The sequence below is a fragment of the Athene noctua genome, chromosome 5 (genome assembly GCF_965140245.1).
Source record: "Athene noctua chromosome 5, bAthNoc1.hap1.1, whole genome shotgun sequence".
In the NCBI taxonomy this organism is placed as follows: domain Eukaryota; kingdom Metazoa; phylum Chordata; class Aves; order Strigiformes; family Strigidae; genus Athene; species Athene noctua.
The window spans coordinates 38020425-38046967 of record NC_134041.1 but is presented as its reverse complement, the minus strand read 5'-3'; positions in this window follow the sequence as shown (position 1 = coordinate 38046967).

Here is a 26543-nt window from a genome sequence, read left to right as displayed (position 1 = left end):
AGATCAAGCCTCACAGGAAGATTTCAGAGCTGTAGTCCATATATGCATGGAAAAGATATGAAAAGCCAAAGCTCAACTAGATTTGAAACTGGACGGTGTTCTGTCAGACAACAAAAAAGGCTTTTAAAAGTACATTAATAGCAAGAGGAGGTCTAAGGAAAACATTGGACTGATACTTGAAGATAGCCACCTGACAAGCAGGGAGGAAGGTGGAGGCATTCAATGCTTTTTTTGCTTCAGTTTTTAATAATACTGATAGACCTCAGGCTGCTCAGTCCTCTGAGTGGTTGGAGGACCATAAGTGTGGGAACAGTGACTTTCCATTTGTGGACACTGAAATTGTTAGGGACCAGCTGTATCAGCTGAATGTTCATAAGCCTATGGGGCCTGATGGGTCAAGCTACCAGATGTTATAGCAAGACCAGTCTCAATTACCAAAGGTCCTGGGAGTCTGGGGAGGTCCCTGCTCTCTGGAAGCTATGTTGTTCCAATTTACAAGGAGAGCATGAGGGAAAACCCGAGTAACTACAGATTTGTGAGTTTAACCTCAGTAACTGGAAAAATTATGGCAAAGGTCATACTGAGTGCTATTGAAAGGTATTAAAAGGACAATGCAATCATCAGGCACAGACAACATGAGTTCACAAGGGAAAATCCTATCTAACTAATTGGATATCCTTCTGTGAGAGGGTCATCTGCCTAGTAGATGAGGGTAAGGCAATGGATGTATTTTTTTCTGGATTTTAGTAAGGCTTTTGACACTCTTCCTCACACCATCCTTCTGGACAAGTTGTCCAACTGTGAGATGAGCAGGTACTCAGTGTGCTGGGTGAAGAACTGGCTTTTTAAAGTAATTTTATTGCTTGCTGCAATTACTTTAAAAGTATTCTAAGTATTCCTCAGTAATGGATTATCTCACCTTCCCAGAAATTTGAAAGTGATTGAAAAGAGGTCTTATTTTAATCTCAGCTAGGATACCACATCAATCTCAAGTCAAGGACAGAAATGCAGAACTCCTGCATTAAATCATATTTTGTGGATACAGCTGCAAGACTAAGAACTACTTTCTTTTCATATTGCTACTAGTAAAAGGTACCTTGCTAAATACAGGGTAATCCAGAATCTCATCTGATATTGTTTCATTTGCCTGATTTAAATAAACTAAAGATCTGGCCAGTTGTCTTTTTATTTTATATTGTTCTCAGCACAATTTACAAGATAAAGCTAAGAACTGGAGATCCTAACATAAGCTAGTGCAAACTCACATCTGCCATGGAGATTCATGGCTGATCACTTAGTTTACTGACATCCCTTCATCACAAGCTATAAATCGAGCAGTAAGTGCTTTTTCAGACCACATTTTTCTTAGTTTTCCTGCAAAGCCACTTAATTAATATACAGGTGCAAGCTGTAGAAATAAAAGACATGACATTCTGCAGGATAAAGTTGAAAACACTATGAAATATGACTAAAGGCACAGATCAAATTAATGTAAATGGGTATATAAGCATGAAATTAGATTAAATTTGGATCAAGAAAATAAATGCTGGTACTTCTTTTGAAGGATTCCACTTTACTAAATTGGTAAATCTATCCGCTAAATATTTTCAGTTTCTGGTTTCACTGCAAAATTGCATCTGGTTGAGTCTGAGCTCCAGGAAAGACTTCCTAACTAATGTATTTAAAACTTCCAAGTTTTAAGTACAAGTGAAATATATCCATCTTGCAACTTAGGATTTCAATATGCATTCATAGCTAACACCATTTTAGACTTTTGATCCCACTAATTCACTAATTCACTAAGGGATCAGAAACTACCAACCCAGCAGAAAATAATCAGAATGTTGCATTTTTAATCATTAAAGTGAAACCTACTTGTCTACTTCATTTAACAGCTCTCTGCGTCTTTTTTTTTTTTTTCAAATGCATTAGCCAGATCCATATTAGCAAAACTAAATCCAGTAGTCTCTAGTAGTATCACTATGCCTAAATTTACCAGCAGCATCGTCTCTTTGAATCAAATGATCTAATCTATCTTCAGTAGAACAAACTATTCAAAGACTGCTACAGCACCGTCAGCGCCTTTCGTTGTCAGCTTGAAAAAGGAGTTGATCTTTTACCAGGCTTTAGTTTAATCTGGAATTACTTGCTTTTCAATGTTTTAACACAATATAGCAGAAAGAAAAATGTTCCTTTAATATCAATGTAGTGAATTAATTCTTTGCTCTAGTTCCAAGAACTCTGAAAATTTCTGAGAAAGCCTCAGGGAAAATGAAGGAGACATCAATTGAAGAGGGCTGCTAAGGAGGGAAGTCTGCAGCCTCCCAGGAAGTGTTTTGACTTACTGTCTCTTATACCTGGCCAGAAAATCTTCAGTTAAAAAATCTCACATGTTCTGTATACAACAGATAATATACTGGTTGTTAGTAACATATCCTTCACTATTTGCAGCTATACTGTGGTCAATTTATTTATTTATTTTTAAAGCAGCAATTATTACACTGTCTTTCATACATAAAATTTTCCGAACTTTCAGGTTCCCACTTGTCTGGTTTAAATAATTTTTATTAAATGGCCAAAGACTGAAGAGAGGAACTGCATTACATGAACAATAATTAGGCTGGTCTCACTGATTTAGGGCTACAGGGTTTCAATGGGTTCCTAACATGATAATATGTTTTATGTCTGTGGGAGTACTGGCAGGGATATCAGGCAGATGGTCCATGCTGACACCCAGGAGGACCCACAAATGTGGGATGTTCATGTAAAAGGTGTGTGAGCCCATTCATCTATATGTTAGCAAGTGTCAACCTGGACTGACTGGTGAGTAGAAGACATGTGGAACAGAGTTCTGGATTTGGGCAGGGGTACCAGGCAGAGAGAGGACCTCTGCTAGTACTCAGGGGATGCACAAATCTGTGTCTGCTCGAGGATCCAGAGTGAGGACAGGTGAGCTTTCACTAGGGAGCTTCAATTCTGACCAGTCTGAAGAAGGAAAGGGCCTTGGCTAGCTACACATATGTTTTATGTGAGTCCTGGCAGTGTTTTTTGTAGGTGTTGCTGAAGGCAGCACCTTGTCTGTGACAGTCTGTGCAGCTGATCATGTCAGTCCTCTGTGTGTGTGTGTTGGGGATGCACGCTCAGCCTTGTTACTGGATGAACCTGAAACTGACAGAGAAGAAGCCACATCCATCAGTCTGGGGTAGGGATATCTGTGGCTATCCAGGAATGCTGGGCTGGGCTTCAGTAGGAGGAACCCCTGGGACATGGAGCTGCTGGAGGTGACAGCCACAGAACATCCTTAAAGGATACAAAAACTTGCGGTAAACAGTATGTAACTGTACAAGTGTGCAATTGCATTTTAATTAGGAGTGGATTTTATTGCACCGTTACACACTTTTGCAAAGATCACAAATATAATCCAGAACAGAAATTTCAAAGTCAAAAGTCAAGTGCAGCATCTGAGGATAATAAATATTTCTGCTGTATTGTCATATTTAAAAAAGCATTTCCACCTTACCAGATGGAAAAAAAAAATACATACAGAAAAAAAAATCCTGAGCTTTCTAGCAAAGCACAAATTGCAACAAGTTTTGTTATGAATGCCTTCTGAAAGGCATTAATTATAGGTTTCTTAAATAGATTCTAAAGTATTTATCAGGCTTTGAATTCATGCTTATTTTCCTCATAGATGAAAAAAATAAAAAGATTCTTTGTTTGTCCTTGCATCCTATTTCTCAAGACATGCAGAAACAATATTTTATTACCATATTGGATTTGCTATATGTATGTGTGTATATACATATATTAGGGAAAAAGTGATAGCTCTGATGAGCGTGCTTAGAAGCCTGGCCACAATAAAGCTAGCTTTAAATTTCAGACTTCAAGGAATTCATTGACAGCATGATTGCACAGTTCCATGGAGTTGACACCATGTAGTGGTCACTGTTGGCTGTGATCCTTCATGGTTCTTAGTTACTGGTCATGGTGATCATACTGAATGATACTTAGATGAGAGAACTCAGAAATGAAATAGGCATGTCTTCTTGCTTCTGCAGTTTTCCTCAGTCACCTCTGTGGGATTTATATGTGTGGTGGTTTAAGCCCTGCCAGGATCGGAGACCACGTTGCCGTTGCCCCTCCCCCACCCTCTGCCAGTCAGGCTGGAAGTGAGGCACAAACCCTGGGTTAAAATAAGAAGAAATTTAATACAACAGTGTAATAAGCAATCTGAACAACAACAGTAGCAATGATAGCAACAATAAACAGCAATAACAGTAAGCAAGACAAAAGATATACAGAGAAATGCTGCAATGCTTACGGAACAAGCCCGCCGTGTGCTCCCAGCCACCAAAGCCACAAAGGAAAAAGTTCCCGTGCTCCCACACCGTACTTGACGTCAGCATGGTACGAATAACCCAGCTGGAGATCCCTTCCCCCTCTCTCTCTTAACCCTATCCCAGCTGAACCAGGACAATATGCTATTGCCCCCACCCAAAAAGGGTTGTCTCTTCTGGTTTTGGTACTGCTTATCTTGTGGGGTTATTTGTCAGTCTCATTATGTATTTGGAGGATGTACTGCCTGCAGTTCCTTGTGCTTGCCTTATCCTTGCCTTATCCTTAGGCCATTCTTAAATAAGGCTTTTGTGCCTTTCTGTTGAACTACTACTCTCAGAGTATTTGAGTATTTAACGATTCATTGTAGCAGACCAAAGCAACTGAACTCAGCTTTCCAGGGTAATGCTTTGAGCAACAGTCGAAGGCAAAATAGACGTCAATTTGAAGAAAGCAGGAGTGGTGTCTTCAACAGAGTGAGCAGGCTAGCCACATATTGCAGATCACCTTTGATCTCTATATCCCAGGGTTAGAAGGACCATGGATTACACCAGTGATGTATGAAAGAGAACTAATGAAACCACAAAGCATTGTCAGAAAACTCAGTATACCTATATAGTTGTTACTTCTATTGAAAAATTTTGAAGTGTCTACAGCTTAGAAGATGTTGAAAACTATTGCTCTGTTGTACAAAAGAAGTCATATATGTACATCTACCTACATCTATGTACAAAAAAGGACACTATTTACGACCTCTTCATTTTTATTCATCTGTAAGGAAGCAAGTGATTAGTGTTAGCAGAGACACAGATCGTCAAAAAACGTAATTATGAGCATAGTGGGATTTTAGGCTCAATGGGAACAACAATCCACAAATCTCTGGCAAGACTGAGATGCTATTGGACACATTCCCGGTGAATTAACTTGAAATTACCTAAGAAACCTAAAACTATTTCTGAACATCTTTCTAATAAAAGATTCATCCATGAATCATCCAATATATTTCTACAGCACAGTTACATTTTCAGGTACTTCCCAGGCTATTCACAAAAATAATGTATTCAATGGTCACTGTTTTCTGTATGCAGTTAGTGCCTTATCCACACTGCAAATCTTCTGATTCTGACTAGCATTCCTAACCTTTATACATACAAACTGCAGGATTAGAAATCTTTGCACATGAGTCATATCTGCAGAAGTAATTGGAACTTTCTGAGTGATATGGGAAATTGTGATTTTAGGAAAAGAATCAGTAATGATATAGAATAATAAATTTTTAAGTTACATAAAAGTATAGTGTTTTATACATATATAAAAGTAAGAAATATGAAAATATTGGGTTCCTGAGATAATGTCTGATAGTTTCATGCAAATTTTTTCATGTTACTAATTTCTCTCAGTTTATTAATGCAATATAAGTACAAGTGATCATACTAGCTTACTCCTATTTATGAAGTCACAGACAAGACAACCTGTATAGTTAATGGAATATCATGATTGTTTATGAGTTTTTATGATGATTCTTTTTAGTATTTATCACCAACTGAGGGAATAATGATGCATTCTATTTTCTTTTACTTCAACTGCATGCAAAATGCTGTGCATGTTAGGTCCCTAAAAGGACTGATTTTTAGGCATAGCAACAAATGGTCCCTCTGTCAAATACATGCAAAATTAGATAGAAATATCAACCTGTCATATCTGAACTAAAACAACAGATAAATACATTCTTCCACATGACTATAATGCTGACTACTATGTGAAGCAAATAAATTATCCCTATTTATTTATAAAAATTGTTTTAAAACATGCAATTTCAGCAGTCATATAGAAAACATATTTACAGGAGGAAAGAGTAACCTTTGACTTGATTTTTGTAGACAAAGAGAAGTTCACTGGCTGAACTCAGCTCTTAGAAAATTATAAGGAATAAAAAGCAATGCACAACTCAAAAATGTGGTTTTCTGTTCTTTTCACTGGGTTTTTAAAGTTGCTTTCAGGGAAGAAGAGAGAAAAACAAAAATAAGGAAAAATATTATTTACTAACAACCAAAGTCTTACCAATGAGACAGAGTACTCACCAGAGACAAGAAAACCCACAGCTTATCCAGTTTCTTTGGAAATATCTATAATTTGCTTCCTATTGTTCCTTGTTTGGTTATTTTTTCCCATAGTCTGTTCCCAACAAGAATAGAGTATGTTATGCTATGTCAGCAAAATCCAGTGGTGCTGGGTTTCATAATTAAGAAAATCTGAAATTCATGACAATTCAGCATAGATCATCATCCTCTCTATACCTCATCCTTTTAACTAACAAAAACTGTGGATGAGAATTTATGAATGTAGGATCTCATGTTTTTTCATTTTGCATCACGCTATTTTGCAAGGGTAGGATAAAATAGAGCAAGTAGAATTAACAGAAAAGAACCACAATATATATTTGCCCATATCATTGCGGGTTTCTTTAACAAAGATCACAAAACTATAATTGTGCCAAGAAGACATATTTGGGTCACTAAATATATTTTTGTTAGAATGTTTTAATTTCTGCCTTTCCTAGAAACAATCTCTTATTCCTTACAAGAATGGAGGAATTGTAATGTTGAGGATGCTATTCTAAGAGCCGTGGTTATTAAAGAGCAGTGTTTATTAAACTAATAACCACTATAAGCTAATCTAAGAGCAGTAGTTATTAAACTAATCCATAAATCATGTAAAGAAATCTATGACAGGCAAGCAGAACTTGTGTAAAGGGAACGAGCAAGACAGTTTAGCTCTTGCTGTTGTAAGCAGTCGCAGCACTAATGAAGTACCTGAAAGTACAGCAATTTACAGAGTTGAAAATCTCTTATAAGAATGCCTTTGAGAATCTCAAAGTAATGCAGCCTTCCACCTTGCTCATGATGATTTTTGCAACATGCATTCCCTCTGGATGTTAGTTAAATTGATGGAAGGACCAAACCGGAGCATCTGGGAGTCTTTTTTACTGTCAGTTAAATTTGTACTTACCAGAAATTCACAGATGGGTACGAAGAAACTGTCACTGGTTTCATAATTGTAGGATTTTCATAATTGTAGGATTATTCAGGTTTATACTGGATGTACAAATATGAACTAAGGCAATCAAATATTGTCTTTATGTTCAAATCATGCAAAATATCAAGGGCCAATAAAAATTATTTACTTTTTTCAATTCTTTTTGCTTGCACTGAATATCATTGAAGTTTAAATGTCTATTTTTCTTTTTTTTTCTTTTTTTTTTTTTTTACTTGCAAAACTGTTTGTTATAAAACAGAATTCACTTCCCACAAAATAACAACCTATTAATATTACCTGCTTGGAGAGAGGTTGGCAAAAATCAACATTTCAACATCATGAAGTTGGGATGAAATAGTTATGGAGGATCATCACTTCTGGCAAAGAACAAACAGTGCATAAAATTAAAAAACTCAGAAATCTTATTCTTGAAGCAGCAATCTCTAATTTTAATAATCTTTAATCTTAAAAAGTAAATTAACTGGAGTGAAATTAATGGCATAAATCCTTCCTTCTTTCTTCTCTTTCTTCCTACCTCCCTTGGATTATTATCTTTTTTTTTTTTTTTTTTTTTTTTTTCTTTTAAATGAAGAATTTTGTCATTACAGGCACAAAATGAGGAAGAAGAAAGGGGAGGGAAAAAAAGATAAATTCAGAAAGATTAGAAGAGAAATGTCTATGCTCTCAAATTAATTTTAACTTAAATCCCATTGAGATGCACAGACACATTTTTTAAAATAAGCAATTTCTAAGTATAGCAAGTTAAAGTCAATTTGTCATTCATTTTGAAATCCATATGTTAAAAAAGAGCTGCTTTAGGTATTTACAAAAATCAAAGGCATAATATTGTAATAATGAAGCATTCTTACCTTCTTAAAATCAGCATTCTTACTTATTTCATAGATTTTTTAAAAAAATTGTGTTTTTTCAGTTTCAAAGACTGCAGAAGTCTTCCTATACTCCATTTATTCTTCTTTGAAAGTATTCTGCTTTTTCCTGATAGAAATAGAAATAGTGCAACCCCACCATCATTTGTGCACCTAGTTTGTTATCTAAATACCAACATCTAGCTATCAGAAATAATGACAGTTTATGATTAAAAAAAAAAAAAAAGTTCCCAGTAAAGAAGATACAAAGGTTGCTGATGATACTAACATAAAGTTGCTAAAAATACAGTGGTCCGAGGAAGACTCTACTGAGAATTGATACTATGATATCTATAATTATAAGGGTAAGAAAATAGGATTTTACTAATGTATTTATCTTTTCCTCTTATACTTGATTTTTCTGTGTTGTTTTCTGTCATTGTAATGTTCTCTGAGTGAAAGTAAAATTTGCATATATACTGACTTGTGCATGTACATTCTCAGATATTTACATAACTGGACATGGATATACTCTTAAGAACTCATCACTCTACTGAAAAAAAAATTTGAAGAACCATCTTCTACCATGCCAAGTGTTTAACTCTGAGGTATTAATTTTTATCATAAAAATGTATGTTCCAAAGTAAATAAATTTAGTAAAGTTGCAAGATTATTATTTTTATTAAATGTCTTTTATTTTTATTATTTAATCAAAATCAACTTCATTCAAATATGGAGGAAAACCTGAAAATGCTCCTGTATCCAAGAAAGGTATTCAGCACTTTCACTAAAGTTAGAGTGGGTTACACAGCAGTATTGCTCCCTGCAACATGCTTCGAAGAACTTAATCTCAGAATCATAGAAGTTGGTATCAACCAAAGAGGTGTATGCTACAAACTTAGAGTCGTTTGGCCAAGGCAATAGCTCTGAGCAATGAGAAAATGAGTAATGGAAGACTTGCAGAGTTGTGTAGTGTTTTCTAGCCTAGATGGAGTGACAGTCACTGATGTTTATTTAACCTTTCCATGTATGAGGCAGCCTAATGTTCTGCATAAAATGGATGCTTAAGTGTTCCAACTCCACAAGAGCAAAAGGCAATCTGATCTCTCCTTCCCCCTCTCTCTCTCTCTCACTCCCCCCTCCCGTTCCCTCTCCCCCTCTCTCTTCCCTTTCCCTCACTTGCTCCTCCATGCTTACCTAGAATCACATGCTTACCGTTTTATGAAAATGGAATTTCTGAGCAGCTAAGACTGTTAAGGCTTTCTGTCATGTTGTTTTCAATGATAGGTTAATAAATTCACAGATAATGATTTTATGATTCTGTAAAAATCCCTATGAAAATAAGGAAATGTACAAACATGAGGAGTAACAAAATAAAATCAAATCAGTACCAATTCATTTCTCCCCTTCCAGTTCTACCACCAGCATTATTTAAAAGATGATAACTATTTGCTAACTTGCAAACTGGGTAAGACTGACAATCATGTATATTTTGCTACAGTTATATATATACTAGGCCAAACACTATTTGCTTTTAATTATGATCAGTTTTTACTTTTTTCATTAACAGCTAGTTTTGATGTTAATTCTTTGTGCATACAACTATATAATTGGCTTTATGTTACAAAAGACAAGGTACTCTTTTAAAAAAGTAATTATTTCTGTGATTTGGAGGGTGTGATTACTTTCTTTGCTACATGCCCTCAACACTAGCTTAGAAACATTTTTAAAGTTCAGAAAAATACTGGTTGAAAGTCTGACTACATTTTAGAATAAAAGCTTGATTACAGATGCCTAAACAGAGAATTGTTTAAGACAAACCTTTAAAAATATTCTATTTAATGATGGGAAAGCAGCTCAGTGTAACTCATAGTTGATGCAGAAATTTATCATGATTCATGCTTTGGACTTCTTCAAAAGTCTTGAAGTGGTTTTAGATTAATAGAAGTAATATAGAAACCTTGTTCTTTTTATACTAATAAAAATGATTGTACTTTGGTTTTATAAATTTATAAATTTATTTTCAGCAATCTTGAGTTAACAAAGCCCCATTCCAGAGACAGTCATATTAATACTTTTTATAAACTTAAGATGAATTCCAGCTGTGAAATTCTTCCAGAACCTGAAAAATAGTACAATCTGTTGTTTCTAATACAAAATTTTTCAGAGTTTGTGTTATTTATTTTCTCATTGGACCATCCTTTGATGTTTCCAGCACATAACCTTCTCCATTAATTAAGATTTTTCTTAAGATTAACTCTAATTTTTTTGTATCCATAATAATACTTTGTTGTGTGTGCTAGCACAAGAAAGAACTAAAACATTATGTCAAAATGACATAGGAACATATAAGGTATTGTGTTGTACATTTTGAACCATTATCAAATAGCTGTCATGTCCCAGTTTCTCCATATGGTGATTCAGATTTGCTGATTCCCAGGTCATGATTAAGGTGAAACAACACCAAGGATTCTTCAGTCCACAAAACTCAATTTTAATTTGCTCACAAGAGATACTGGCATGAAACTTTGTCAGTAAGCGACAACTGGAACAAGTGGTAAACCTCATAATATACACTGACAAACCTTACAACACACACCAACTAGTGGCAAATCTTATAACATGCCCCAGCAATCCTTGTCATATAGATGGGGATACAGAATGAGAATGGGAGAGTAAAGGAGAGAAGGAGAGAAAAAGAGAGAGAAAAACAAAAAAGAAAAATGTCACTAGGTCTTGTTTCCATCATTGGTCCAGCCAGCCTAGGGGCCCAGTTATGGAGAGACACCACCACCCAGGGCTTTGATTCATGACTTCTTATAATTCCTTATCCCTCTTCTGGGCGGGCACTTGGACTCATGAGGTTAATTAGGCATCATGAGCAGTCTATACTTCTCAAATTCTCTGTCCTTTGGTGCATGCACAGTTTATGCTTTCAGATCCTTCTGGAAATGGGTCAGTTGGCTTGGAGATTATTGGAGTTACTCCCCCCTCCCTGTAAGTATGACTATTGTCTGACCTTTTTTCTTATTGCATGTGTCATGAAAATGGCTTCTCTATTGACTTTTTACGGAGTTGCTCAAGATAGGGAAATTCAGCCTCTGAAAAGTGTGGTCACACCTCTGCAGGATCCCTTCCTCTTGCTGTGTGTCCCTGTCATTACCTGCACAGCCCCAGCATTTTCATAGGAACCATTTCCTTTACCAATGTTCTTTATCAGATGTTTGAGACATTAACTATGCCTTCATTGGACTGTCACAATAGTGGATGGTTTAAAATGAAAGAGTTTTCTAATAAGTCTCATGGTGCTTCATAGCAATTATAATGAGTCCCCCAACCACAAAAAACCCCACAAAAACCAAACAAACCCAAAAACCAAAAACCAAAAACCAACACTATTAAATTCCTGTGAAATTGTTTATGCTGACATATAAAAAAGCATTTTACCACCTTAAGAACTTAGGGTTTAAAAAGTTAAAAAGTTTATTAAACAAATAGAGAATTTATTCTTACAGTTTTTACTGTGCCCATTTTAAATATTTTTTCCTTCCGCTCATAAAACTCACAGGTCAAAGATTAAATTCCAAGGAGAAAAAATTATTAACAGTGGTTCCACTCTTCCAAAGCAAGCACTTCCTAGGAATGAAATGCAGGATTACATTTGGAACACCCCTTCCCATAGAGATAACAATGGAGCTTCTATATTTGAGGGTTTTGGGAAAACCTCCTTTTCCTTTTCATTTGTAATAATGATGAAGCAGGCTGAAAAAGCAAACCTATTTCAAATCCATATCTACAGTGATCTGCCTTCTATGGAACTCATTACAAGCCCCAAGTTCTCCTCCGTGAGATTTCCACAAGGATCCTGAGAAAGATGTGCTAATTGAAGAAGTATTGAATGTATGGAGAATACATACATGTCCAGTACATCTTTCATAGTGCAGCACTTTGATGCTCAAGAGAATGGGTGCCTGTAGCTTTTAAAAGTTGCAAATTCTGTTTTTGGGTTAGCTCTCCAAGTTGTGTTCTGTGCCAGATGGCTTCTTTTTTTTTTTATTCTTCATTGCAGCAGAGAAGGAATCACAGTGTTATCACCATCATTGGCAAGCTAGAAATACTGTTTTAGATGAAGGCCCCAGTATTGTTAGAAAAACAATACTAAGACAGTCAGATAAAACAAAATTTTCACATAAAATACTATATACACACTTTTTAAGGAGCAAAGTTAATGAGTGCATTGAGTTAAATTGAAATTATACAGCATTTCTACTTCTTTTAGGTTACAGTCCACTCTGAACAGTTCCCCAGAGTAGGAGTAGTCTCCAGACTTTATCATTAGGTTGAAACAGCTGTTCTTTTATAAACCCATACCTTTCGTAAAGAAGGTATATATTAAAGGGTTGCAATATATATATATATATATATATATATATATATAAAGGGTGCATCTGGGTAATCTTATCTACTGAAATTATACATTTAAGATAAAGTATCATTTAGTCTAGTTTCAAATTTTAGTCATCTTGTCATATCATGTTGATAGAGTCTGAGCATATAATGCTGTGTCACTGAGTACTGATACAAAATAATGTAATCCACAGCCTTGAATTAAATGTACAATAGATTACAGCCAGCTTTAAAGAGGTGTACTAACAAATGAAACATTTCAGAATTATATCTTTTTAAAAACATATACCCCCTGTTGCACTATATAACTACCTGAATTAGAAAATAAAGTAATATAAAGAATAAAAACAGAATAAAGAAGCAAATCAGAAGAAAGGATTCCTGGAAAAAATGAAGGAAATAACTAGCTCCTACATATTTAAATAATTCTTTTACATTGTTCCTGACAATTGATTCCTAACCTACGCAATCCTGTTATTGATAAACCAACATAGGTAACACTGTGAATGTATTCTTAATCTGATCCAATGACAACTTCATAAGGAGACAAAAAAATGGAATCCTCATAGAGAGACATGAGTTATTATTTCTAATTTCCAACAGAGGACTTGATTCTACAGGGTGTGGCAGAATATTCTGTGGTGGCCAGATAACAGGCAGCTGTAATGAAACTGGGACAGCATGCTAAAACACAGACTCATATCATATGATTTGATGCTGTTTCTCTTCCCCCTTGCAACAGTTTTACATTAGTGTAATTATGGAAGTCCAAAAACTTTTCCTGACTTGTATATTCACATGTGCATGGTGAAAAGGAAAGGAAACATAATTTCTTTACAGTGCAATGAAAATTCAAAATAATTCTGAAGAAAATATTTTAAAAAACCCTTATCTGTGGCATTAAATGTAATTAACAGCAACAAAGTATGAAAATGGTAAATAAAGGTTAGATTCTCAGTCTGTAAAAACTTAACAAATATTTCAAGGACACTAATAATCCTTACATCTAGTATTATTTATTTTCATAGGTATTGCTATTTCTGTCTGTCCAGTGTATCACATAAACATCAGTACATAAAATATGCAAATCCAGTAATTTCTATGCAATGTTAGTGTGTTAACTAATGCTCTTTATTACTTTCTACTCCATTCTTATTTATATATGAATTTTTAAATATGTTTAAAATTCTAATAGCTCTTCTTTTATTATGTATGTACAACATATATCTATCTACTATTGTACAGTTAAGGTTGACTTCTTTTACTGATGTAGTGTTTGATGAAGTAATGCAGCATTTACCTTATGTTTACTTTACATTTGTTCTCAATTGGTTCAATTAGGCCTATATCATAAGCTTTCCCAGAATTGGCTTGTCCTGGTTCAAATAGGATAGAGTTAAGTTTCCCCAGCCGAGAGAGAGGGGGAAGGGATCTCCAACTGGGTTATTCATACCATGCTGATGTCAGGTCCAGGGGCAGGAAACTTTGATTTTACTTTCTCTTTGGCTTTTTGGTGGCGGGGAGCTGCTCCGTGACCATTTTGCAGTATTTCTCTGTATATCCTTTGTGTTGTTCACTGTTATTGCTGTTTATTGTTGCTATCATTGCCACTGTTGTTCAGATTGTTTATCACTCTGTTGTATTAAATTTCTTCTTATTTTACCCCGGGGTTTGTGCCTCACTTCCAGCCCAACCGGCAGCAGGTGGGGGAGGGGCAACAGCAACGTGCTCTCTGGTCCCAGCAGGGCTCAAACAAACACAAGCTGCATAAAAATTCAGGGATTCTTAAGAGTCTTTTTTTTTTTTTTTTTTTTTTTTTGTGATGTTATGTTGTTCCATTTGAAGATAACAGGGATTTTCTTTAAAGGATGTGTGCCTAAATTTTCCACTATTAAACCCTTATGTAGTCTGACTGCATGTGAGCTTTTCTCGTATATCTGTCTCTTAAAGTTCTATTGTCTCCTGTAGTTTCATGCGAACACTGATTAAAACCACAAAGAAAGAAGCACAACAGAGGATGACACTGCTAGGAAAATGAGGAATAGCTCAGTGAATGTTCAGTCCAAGAGAAGATTTGATTCAAGCTGGCTTGGTCTAATAACTCCTATCTTGCCTTTGAGAAAGATTACCATAATTATATGGCGAATTATTCAAAAGGTGCAGAAGCTACAGGATACTACAGGAGACATGATGCAGTAAAGTACTAAGTGGCAGAGCTATGAGGAGGTATAACAACATTGTTCCTTCGATTACAGCACCTGGAGACACACCATGAGGCCCAAAGTAATTGCAAAGAACTATAATGGAAACTACAGACTTTTACAGATTTCAAGAGCAAACTAGTCTAATGAGGAAAAAAAAAAAAAAAAAGAGGCAAGTAAAATTTATGGAGAGGAATGTTAGAAAATATGGGAGTAAAACTAGAAAAAAAAGCATATTAAAAAGAAACAAAGAAAGTGAAAATTTGAAAAGAAAGACATAAGCAGAGGACAGAAGTAGCAGAAGAAATGCAGAATGAAATGTTAAAGAACCTGAAGGAGACATAAACAGAAAAAGCAGAAAGATCAATGAAAAGGAAGAGTTGAAAAAATGTGAAAGATAAATAGAACAGGAAAGGAAGAGAGAGCAATGAATGTGCCTTTTTCTAAAACACTGTTCCATTTATAATATTCCAAGATGTGAGACCTTCTTTAGGTCATTAATATTCACAAAAATTTTTAGAATTTATTTTGAGGTATTTACAGATTTCCAGTTTGTTGCTACTAAATAACAAGTAATTAAAAAAAAAAAAAAAATCACTCCAGAAGGAACAGATCTGAATGTGTGAAAGCATATGAACAGTAGTCTGCAGGGAGAGAATCTTGGAGAATGAAAGGCTTAGGAAAGAATAAGAGAAAACAACAAATGGAAAGTGAGAGACTGAATAGTAGAGGGTGGAGAGCAGCTGAGAGCCAGAAAAGAAAAAAAAAAAAAAAGCTCTCTGGAATACCATCTTCCTAACAAATGTTCATTTAATGCCAAGAGCAGTATGTATTTCTCATTTACTGCATTTAAATAAATTTAATAGCTCACTTTTAAACAAACATACTGCTGAGGGTTTGGTCTTTTCTTCCTTTTGTTTGTGTGTTTTAATCACTGAAACAGTGCGAATTCTGAAAACAGAACATTTGGAAGTTCCTCAGTGTTTGAGTGTTTGCTGTCTTTCCTGGTTTTTTTTTGTGTTTTTTTTTGTTTTGTTTTTTTGGGGGAGGGGGTTGTTTGTTTGTTTGGGTTTTTTTGTAATCAGATCAAGAGAATAGTCTTGTTTCTCAAAACTGGAATATTCCCATGGCAGAGACAAATTGACTAATGCCCATTTCCAGAAGTCATTGCAATAACAGACAAGAGGGCTAAAACTAGTTTTTTGAAAGGTAGCTCTCCAGTCAAATTTGCCAGATACTTCTTCAGTGAGTAGATGTCCTATAATTATGTCCTAGTATAACAGAATATGAAGTCATGTACCTTCCTGACATAATGTTCTCAAGTAAACGTTGCTTGATTTGCGTAGTTTTCCAAAGGAGTATCTGTAGTGCTTTATGTTCAGTATTCTAGCATGAATCACAAATAAACCTGCTGGAGCTATTCTATTTTATTCTTAGAACATTTACTGAAGCAAAATCGTTATGCAACATTAGTAACAACACCTAAAGTTAGGTAATGTTTTGCATCAAATCTTTGTTTAGTCCTCAAAGGTTCTGAAGTGTTATAAGCTTCTCCAAGATGTTATCTTACACTTCTTTTTATTTTAGTGCAAGCCTCACATAATAACTCCCTGAAGCCTTAACTATATAACTAGTACAATGTTTACTGGGAAAATATACCAAGATCATTACCATTATTACTGACTGCTACAATAAGAAGTTAAGTATTAGTTGCTCAGATGATTATCTGTCAGTACTTCAGCAAATTCCCCACTCAAAGAGGCAGTAGTCATCATTCTGTTAAAAGGAAGTATACCTTTCTGAAGCATAATTTAAATTCCACTCTTTCTAATAATAAACATAGTTGCTTTTATAGAAATCTGTTTTATAGTTGACTGATTAATGTATAATGGAAAAAATTAAGAGTATCTCAAGCAATAAACAGAGAAAGTTAAAGTTCATAAACTTAAAGATGTTCTGAAAGTTTCCTACACTGAAGCAAAGTTGAGCCCTTTTATTGTATACCTGTTCAAATTAACACTCACACTATGTGCTGACTAATAGAACGATCCATGAAGGGTGTGACCTAATGAAATGGTGACATCAGGTGATAAGTAAACTACAATATGTTCCTAGATGCATGTCTGGAACCTCCAGGAAAACTTATCTGAAGACTATAAAACTCAGTTAAGGGAGGAGCATTTGCTCTTTCTCCTCCTAACTTCTATGATATTTCTGTCTCAACAATCCCATCTTGTCTCAGTCTGTCACTCTCTAAGTGACCTACTGCACCAGATATACATACACAAGTCTATGAGAACAGATGGGATACACCTGAGGGTGCTGAAGGAGCTGGCTGGGGTGCTCGCTAAGCCCCTTTCCATCATTTACCAGCAGTCCTGGCTGACTGGGGAGGTCCCAACTGATTGGAAACTGGCCAATGTGACATGCATCTATAAGAAGGGTCGGAAGGATCATCTGGGAAATTACAGGCCTGTCAGCTTGACTTTGGTGCCCAGGAAGCTGATGGAGCTGCTCATCCTGAATACCATCTCACAACACATGCGGGACAACCAGATGCTCAGGCCCAGTCAGCATGGGTTTATGAAAGGCAGGTCCTGCCTGACAAACCTGATCTCCTTCTACGATAGGGCGACCTGCTTATTGGATGAGGGAAAGGCTGTGGATGTTGTTTAGCTTGACTTCAGTAAGGCCTTTGACACCATTTCCCACAGCATTCTCCTAGCAAAACTGGCTGCTCGTGGCTTGGATGGGCACACGCTTCGCTGGGTAAAAAACTGGCTGGATGGCCGGGCCCAGAGTTGAGGTGAATGGAGTTATATCTGGTTGGCGGCTGGTCATGAGTGGTGTCCTCCAGGGCTCAGTTTTGGGGCCACCCCTGTTTAACATCTTTATTGATGACCTAGATGAGAAGTGTGAGAGACTGAAATACCAAATGACTGTCTCAAAGCTTGCTTGTGCCTGTACAAAACTCAAGGACAAGCTGCTGTGGCCTTTGGATTAGTCAAAGGAATGTCGCCCAAGGAAGCAGGAGTGTATCGAAGATGTACCCGCCCATTCCTTTGCAGTTGCATTGATAAACTCCTTAGATAAGCCTTAAAGGGGCAGACGTTTACTGAGCAAAACCAAACGTTTATCACTGGGCCCATCATGTAGCCATGTGTACACCAGACATCATGCATGTGTTGCTAATGAACTGATGAGAGGTGAGCATTTCTGCCACAGAAGCCTGATGCAACACAAACCTGTGGGACCAAAGCAAAAGAAACCTAAAGGTGGGCAGATATGGTAATCAGCAGATACAATGAACTTAAAAAGGCAATAGAAATCTTTGCTCAGTGTGCATCCACCATTGAAGTTAGATCTGTGCGCACCCACCACCGAAGAACTGAAGACTGAGGACCGACGAGACGCCGCTGGATCCATGGTGGTGATGACCTAGATGAGGGGATCGAGTGCACCCTCAGTCAGTTTGCAGATGACACCAAGTTGGGTGGGAGGGTAGATCTGCTCGAGGGTAGGGAGGCTCTGCAGAGAGACCTGGACAGGCTGGAGCGACGGGCTAAGGCCAACTGGAGGAGTTTCAATAAGGCCAAATGCCGGGTGCTGCATTTGGGCCACAAAACCCCCAGCAGAGCTACAGGCTTGGGGAGGAGTGGCTGGAAATCTGCCAGTCAGAGAGGGACCTGGGGGTGTTGATTGACAGCTGGCTGAACATGAGCCAGCAGTGTGCCCAGGTGGCCAAGAAGGCCAATGGCATCCTGGCTTGTGTCAGAAATAGCATGGCCAGCAGGGACAGGGAAGGGATCTTAGCTCTGTACTCAGCACTGGTGAGGCCGCCCCTCGATTCCTGTGTTCAGCTTTGGGCCCCTCACTACAAAAAGGACTTTGAATAACTTGAGCATTTTACCTTTGCTCGGTTCTAAATATAGCCACAGCATCTGAAATGGGACTTCTTTACTGGTAATTAAACACTTTGCTTGTCCAAAGTGGAACTCATTATTAGTTATCAAAAACATATATAATGACCTTATCAGATAGGGACACTGAAGGAGGAACTAATTCTAAGGAAGCAAATACATTTTTCTTTCTTTTTTTCTGGAAAACAGGAGATCTTACCTTTCCCTCTTTCTTTAGGTTTTTTTATGCTACAATAGGCATAACTAGTAACCTGCAATTATTCTACTTGTAATCCAGTAGCCTTCAGGCATGTGGCTAAAACATTGAAAGTCGTATCCTACACAATTTTTTTTCTTTTTTTTAAAATTAGCTATTAAACTTTGATCTGCTATATTTTATTTCCCTGGAGAACACAATGTTTTCTGGCATAGGTTTACTTGGTACTCAGTAACAGAGTACTTATGTTGAGGTAGTATAACTGAATTTATATTTCTGACTGTAGGATCTTTCTTATTCATCATGCATAAAAAGGAAAAATAATTTTAGGAACTGAAGGGGAATTTGGGAGCACAGCTTCACACTGGTGAAATGAGTATATTTGATATAGAATAATATAGAGGCAAAGGATATGACCACAGTATTTTTAAACAATAGGCTTTTGAAATACAACTGAATTTGAAAGTTTCATACAGCTTAGCATCTTTTCATGTTGAAATGTAACTGCTACAGCAGTGCCATATATAATTTTTGTGGAGCAATGCTTCACACTCTATTGAGTTAGTTCTGCTTTGAGAAGGAATCTGGGCTACATGACCTCCATAAAGCCCTTTTCAAACTGAATTTTTCTATTATTTTAAGGCACACTAAAAATAAACACCATGATTAAAATGACAATCACTTCTGACTCTGCCTGCTTATTTTTAAAGTGTTTTATTGGTTTAATGTTTTATTGGATTTTTGTTCCTTGTACAATCTCTTGCCTAAATTAGTATGGTCTCCAAGTGTTCTACTTGCTAGAACTTCAAACTATCTTGAAGATTTGAATGTGTGGAGTCAATTTAGACTGGACATTTTGTATAGTTAGAGATTAAAGCCAGAATTCATTACTTCAAAGCAGTTATAATGTTCTTCTTTGTCTTAAACAAAACAACATTTAGGTCAAAGAGGCTTTATAAAAAGGGTACAACTAAAGTAATTATGACACTATAGAATCTTACCTCTACTTGCCTTGTTTTTTAAATTTCTTTGTAAGTAATCTGCAAAGATGTTGCTTCAGTACTAGGATAAAAATGTTGTCCTGATATTATAACATAAGAGCTAAAAAATACAGAAGGGAGAAAATGTATTTGCAGGCTTGACTTCTTCCTTTGGAAATTAATGTATTTTTTCTCTAAACTACACAATTTACAGTATGTTGTCCTTACCAAACACAGAAGTGATGCATCCCTGAGAAATTTCTACTGTTTTTTTGCAGTAGAATATTACTAAATTGTTTTGGGAACTCCTATATTGTATGTAGGGATTTCCAGTTGTTTGATCTCTATCTCAGTATTCCACGTGTTACGCTTCGATTTCATAAGGAAGGCTGAAGAATTTAGGTAACCAAGCAATATTTCAAAATACATGTTTGGGAAAATGCGACACTCATTATAGGAAGTTGTCTGTAGTTTTCTTTCATTAATTTCATTGCGGCCTGCAGTACAGAGTTTATTATGTGTTCAGAATAAATCCAAATAATTTTGCTGCTGTTTTTTAGTCTTATTATGTCCCTTCTTTAAACTTTTCTTTTTTTAGATATAGTGTACATGTGTTTCTGTGAAAAATGTGAAGGATTGTAATTTGATACATGTGCCTTTACTTTCAAGAACTTCATAGTTCTGTTCATTATCATACGAAGCTAGTTTTTATTTTCTATTTGCAATTGAAGATTAATAATTGCTACCAATTCATTTCCATATCATCAATTTTCTTTAACATTTGCATACAGTTTAACCATCACATAACTTGTTAATAAATAGTGATACCTTTCTTATGTTACACTGGATTCTTTCTTGGATTTGGTCTATAAGAAAAGACAAAGTGTAAATTCTCTATTATGGTTGAATTATATTTTTTAGAGGTAATAAAAAGTTTTGATAAGATGAAGTATAACAAGTAGTAATTATTCTTCACAGTTGTCACAGTTAACAGTTATGCTTAACTTACATGTAGAATTACATCACTTTATTGAGTGCTTCTGCCATTGAAAGGCTGGGTTACCTGGAAAAACCTAAAAAAAAAAAATAATTTTTGGAACCTTTATCCATAAATCCATGCAACCAAATTATGTTTTCAGAGTTGTCTTATTGAACAAACACTCCTGATTCACAGTAATTGAATAAGACGGCTGAAAACAATAAAGCTTCACCCCTCCTTCCCACAACACAAAAGACATCTAACAGGTAAATAATTCAGGACAACTACCAGTTAGTTTCTTTGTTCAATGGTCTCCCTCTCCTATTCATGGAATCTTCTTCATTAGATTTAAGTCAATGGCTCTTCTCAAGGAGGAATGCTATCCAAAGATATCAACATATTCATCCTCTGCTTGTCAATGTATTAAATGAACTACTTATCCTAGATGATTTGATTACTCTGGTGCAATCATCTCAAAGGTGAGTTCATCTCTAGTTAAAAATTTGAATTGTGGGGTGGGGTGGGGTTTTTTGGTAGAGTAATTCAATACGGGTGTGCTTGCACTAGAATGTCAGATAACAGGTAATAATAGAGTATCCAACTAACTTCTCTAGGCTCCAAATGGTGAAATAATGTGTAAGGTATGTAAATGAAACATTCTGTTTCAAAACCAGAATTATCCCATCATAAATAAGTATTCATGACCTTAGGTCACTTGACCATTTCCAGAACTCATGACAGTTGCAACATAGAAAAGGACTAAAACTAGATTTTTGAAAGATCTTTATAATAGATATTTCACATTTCTCTTGACTGTATGAGATCTTGAAATCTTGACTTGGGAATATATTGTCTGCGCATATGAAAGCAAATGGAAGACAGAAATCTTCAGCAGTAGACAAAGAAAAAAACCTGAAAGGTTTGATGTATTATAATAAAATCTCTTGGCCTATGAGCACAGCATTAGTGCAATTGAGTTACGAGTGAGCACAGATTTCAGGATAGGTGCTCTATTTCCTGCACTAACATAACAGAGAAAGGATGTTTGTCATAGAATCACAGAACTGTTTGTGTTGGAAGGGATCTTAAAGATCACCTAGTTCCAACCCCCCTGCCATAGGCAGGGACACCTTCCACTAGCCCAGGTTGCCCAAAGCCCTGTCCAGCCTGGCCTTGAACCCTTCCAGGGAGGGGTCAGCCACAGCTTCTCTGGACAACCTGTGCCAGGGCCTCACCACCCTCACAGGGAAGAATTTCTTCTTCATATCTAATATAAATCTGATCTCTTTTAGTTAAAACCATTACCCCTCATCCTATCCCTACAGTTCCTGATCAAGTCTCCCTAGAACATTCTCTAGGCTGAATGACCCCAACTCTCTTATCCTGTTCTCAGAAGTGCCCCAGATCACCTTTGTGGTCTCCTCTGGTCCCACTTGAGCAGGTCCATGTCCTTCTCATGTTGGGGACCCCAGAGCTGGACACAGCATTGCAGGAGGGGTCTCACAAGAGTGGAGTAGAGGAGGATAATCACATCCCTGGACCTGCTGGTCACACTCCTCTGGATGCAGCCTAGGACATGGCTGGCTTTCTGGGCTGTGAGCACAAATTTCTGGCTCGTAGCTGATATACATATCACATGTGTACACTTTTTTTGATAAACACATAGTCGATGGATATGTTTGTGCTTCACCAATGCCGATTATTGTCTAGGTAAGTGACATTCACGAACATTCTCCTTGGAGGCAGAAAAAATACATTTTTTGAAAAATAAGTAATGGTATATTTATCTCGTTCCTTCTGACTTTCTTAAGTAATACAAGAATCCATCTGTACTCATCATGTTAATTTAGAGAAAAAATGTACATACACACAAAAAAGTATTGTTTGTGAAACTACTTTTTTTTTTTTTTTTTTTTATTTGTAACAAACTGTGGCTAATTAAACATTTAAATCTTAAAAAGCAGATGATGCATATTTGTAGATTATGAACCTGTTAAAGATGCATCATTTTGTCTACTTCCCTTAGTGAATATTACAAATGAGCTGAGAAGGGTAACATACCCAGCTATCACATTGCAAGGCCATCTGCCTTACTGTCTTCTGCCTGTATGTATACTCATGCATAGCCTTCTGCTTTTACAGGAAACACTCAAGCATGGAAGTAGAGTTTCAGTGGGCTGTTTTCCAATTCATTCAGAAGAGCTCGGTCAGGATTTCTTTAGACTTGACAGAATAAAATTATCGTGACTCTTTGTGTCTTTCCTAAATGCATTTCAATATCTCAATTATGCAGAAAGTCATTGATGTGAAAACAGGAAAAAAAAAAAAAAATCAACTCATTTTAATATTGAGGCTCAGCCTAATATTTTTTGTAATATGCACATACATTTAGTCTGCAAAGTATTACTCAGAACACTGACCCTCTGCACTATGTTGATATTTTATCATATTCAGAAACCTTGAATAAAAACTTGCAGATTTCTATGTCATCTTTTTAAGTGTTTAAATACTGGAGAAGAAGAATTTATGCAACTGCATTCTGGTGCAACACATGCTGGTCTACTCCAGGTGAAAGTCTGTGCGAAATATTGCCTCTGTGAATAAAATTTCCATCAGTCATTTTCCATATGGAAATTGAATACAAACTTTTCTTAATATTCTGAAAAAAATAATAGTATATTGTTTTTTTCTCCTCTCCAGTTCCATTTCCAAGGAAGACATGTACATTTTTTCTTTTTTTATTTTATTTTTGAGTCTAAAATGGAATTGCCAGAAATGTTTTCAGATAGTATGTTATAAAAACATTTTTTATAGTCATGATGCTTAGATATTTTTTTGAATATTTTCCACTTTCCTTATGATTATTTATGATGTCTAAATATCTTTGAAATAGAGTACTTAAGCAGATATTTAGTGCTGAGTCCTCACAGATGAATCATTTAAGATAGCATAACACGATATTGCTTTGATATTTTTTCAACAAATAAAAGCTGAATATAGCACGAGTTGAGAGTATTAAACACCTAAGGTAGTGAATTTTGATGTAATTTTTATGTGTTATTCAAATTTATGTCAGTGCCATCCAGAAATTATGATTAATGAATTTGTCAATATAAATCTCAGAAAGGTTAGTTTAGAATGTATGTAATAAATCAGCTTATGTTGCTTCTTTTCCTTAGATATCACAATAAAACATATCAAATTAAAAGACGAATTCATACAAACCATTGAAATTACTTCAAGGTTTGAAAATATGGGAAAAAATACTTCTTTAAAATTTGTAATTTGTAGTTTCTTACATATAGTCTATTTCTAGAATATGAGAGACAACAAGAGAGATATTCTTATTTATGTAAAAGGAAATTTCATGTCAAATATTACAAAGCCCTATCAAGTTAGGTGCCTTAAAATAGCGTATTCACTGAAGTGTAATATCACATTCTTATTCTGGTATACTAATGGAAGAATGAGACTACATAGACCTTACTAATTAACAGAATAAGCATTTCTCACTTTCACGTTACCTTTGGGAGTTACATGTTTTATTCAGGAAAACAATCAGTCAAGATTGTTTCCATTCCTGTACTAAGGAGATGGTGATTATTCTTCTTTGCTTATTCTCTTTCAAAACAAAATGGGAGTCAACATGAAAATAGTCAACATCTATAAGAGCCTTTATTTCCTTAGGTTTACAGAAATAAGTAGAACTCATATGTCCTGTAAGAATACATATTCCAGGTGTAGGGAGAGGCAGGCATCAAGAGCAACTTTAGAAAGTTTGGAGATGACCAATCCACAGATCAGATGGAACAAGCATTTGAAGTTTCAGAAAGGCATCTGATCAAACACCTCACCCCTAACTTCCTGTAAAGTATCAATTTCAACATTTTATCACCTTACCAGCTAGTCATTACATGCAGCTCAGCTCACGTAAGAGGGAAAATTGACAGACCCCTAACAAGGCTACCATGGTTTATAACATGGATATTGATGAAGGGATATGAATGTGAGTCATACTAGAAAATTATCAACCATTTTATGAAGCATTTTCAAGATACAGTCTGTGGCAAAAATAAAACTATTCTGTTCACGTAGTTTAACCAAATCAGATTTCAAGCAATTTCTTGATTTTATGAATGACAGATAACAGGACTACATTGTAACAAGGTCAGATAACAGGACTAAATTGTTACAAGGTCATTGTAACCTTTTAAGTCAGAGAACACGAGCAAAACAGTCTACTATAAAATGATATTAATAATAATCACAGGATCATAGGACAATTCATCTTGGATGGGACCTCAGGAGTTATCTAGTGCAAACTTTAACTCAAAGCAAGGTCAGCAATAGGGTCATGCCAGTTTGCACTGGGTTTTGTAGACTGGTCTCAAAAACCTTCCATGTTGTGGTGGTTTAGGCCCTGCCAGAACCTGAGACCACATTGTCTCTGGCCCTCTCCCACCCTTGGACTGGACAGAGCAGGGAGTGAGATACAAACCCTGCGGTTGAGATAAGGAAAAGTTTAAAACAACAGTGCAACAACAACAAACCAAACAATAATGATAACAATAACAGTAATAACAATGAACAGAACAAGAGATATACCACACGGATACAGCAGTGAGGGGATTGACCATGAACACAAACCATCCCAATGCTCTTCCCGCATTTGGGCGCCCGGATCTGATGTCAGCATGGTATTGAATAACCCAGCTAGAGCTCCCTCCCCACTGCTGGGGATACTTAACCCTAACCTAGCTGAACCAGGACACATATTTACTTACATGCTTTATTTATGGCTAATCAAGATTCAGTCCTGCAAATGCTGCATTCAATTCCAATGCCAAAGAATTTCACCAAAATCAAGCCAAAAAAGTTGACTTCAACTAGGTCTTCGCATTTAACACATATATTTGCCTCAATATTTTTTCCACTTTTAGCTTGTTTTAAAAGTTAAAAATGTCCCATCATGATTCTGTTTTGAAACTAGAATCCTGAAAGTCCTTCTACTATTTAGTAGATATAAGAATAGCTGGGATCAGTTCTGAACAGAAACATCTAAATTATACTATGTTAACAGGGAAGTTGGATCCAGGAGAGAGTATAATATTAGTTAAAAACCCCAAACTACCAGCTTATTTTCCAGAATTCTTTTTCAAAAATTTTGCAAATTTCTTTAGTAAGTCTCCTTATATAAAACTCATCCTTACCTACCTATTTAAGTTAGCATCTAAAATGTAAGGGTTGTTTTGTGTTCAGAATTCCTTTTTTCCACAGATGAATTCTTAATGTCTCAGTCTTTAAAGAAGTCTGTGATAATAATCATGTAAACAAGTCAGTAACTAATCATTACAAGACAAATAACTCAATTTGAAATGATATGAGGAACTTCCTGCCCTCCAAAAGTTTCTGAAGTGTCCAGCTGGTGAAAGGAGTGCTCTCTCACATCTATTCATCAGTAGTGATAACAATCTAAATAGGATGATTTTCATTAAAATTGGGTAAAAATGGTCTCAGATCATATTATCTGGACTGATTTGGAAAACTAATGGACTTTAAAAGCAGTGGAGGTTTATTTTTGATTGGATGGCTTAATATACTGCTATGACATGAACTAAGCACA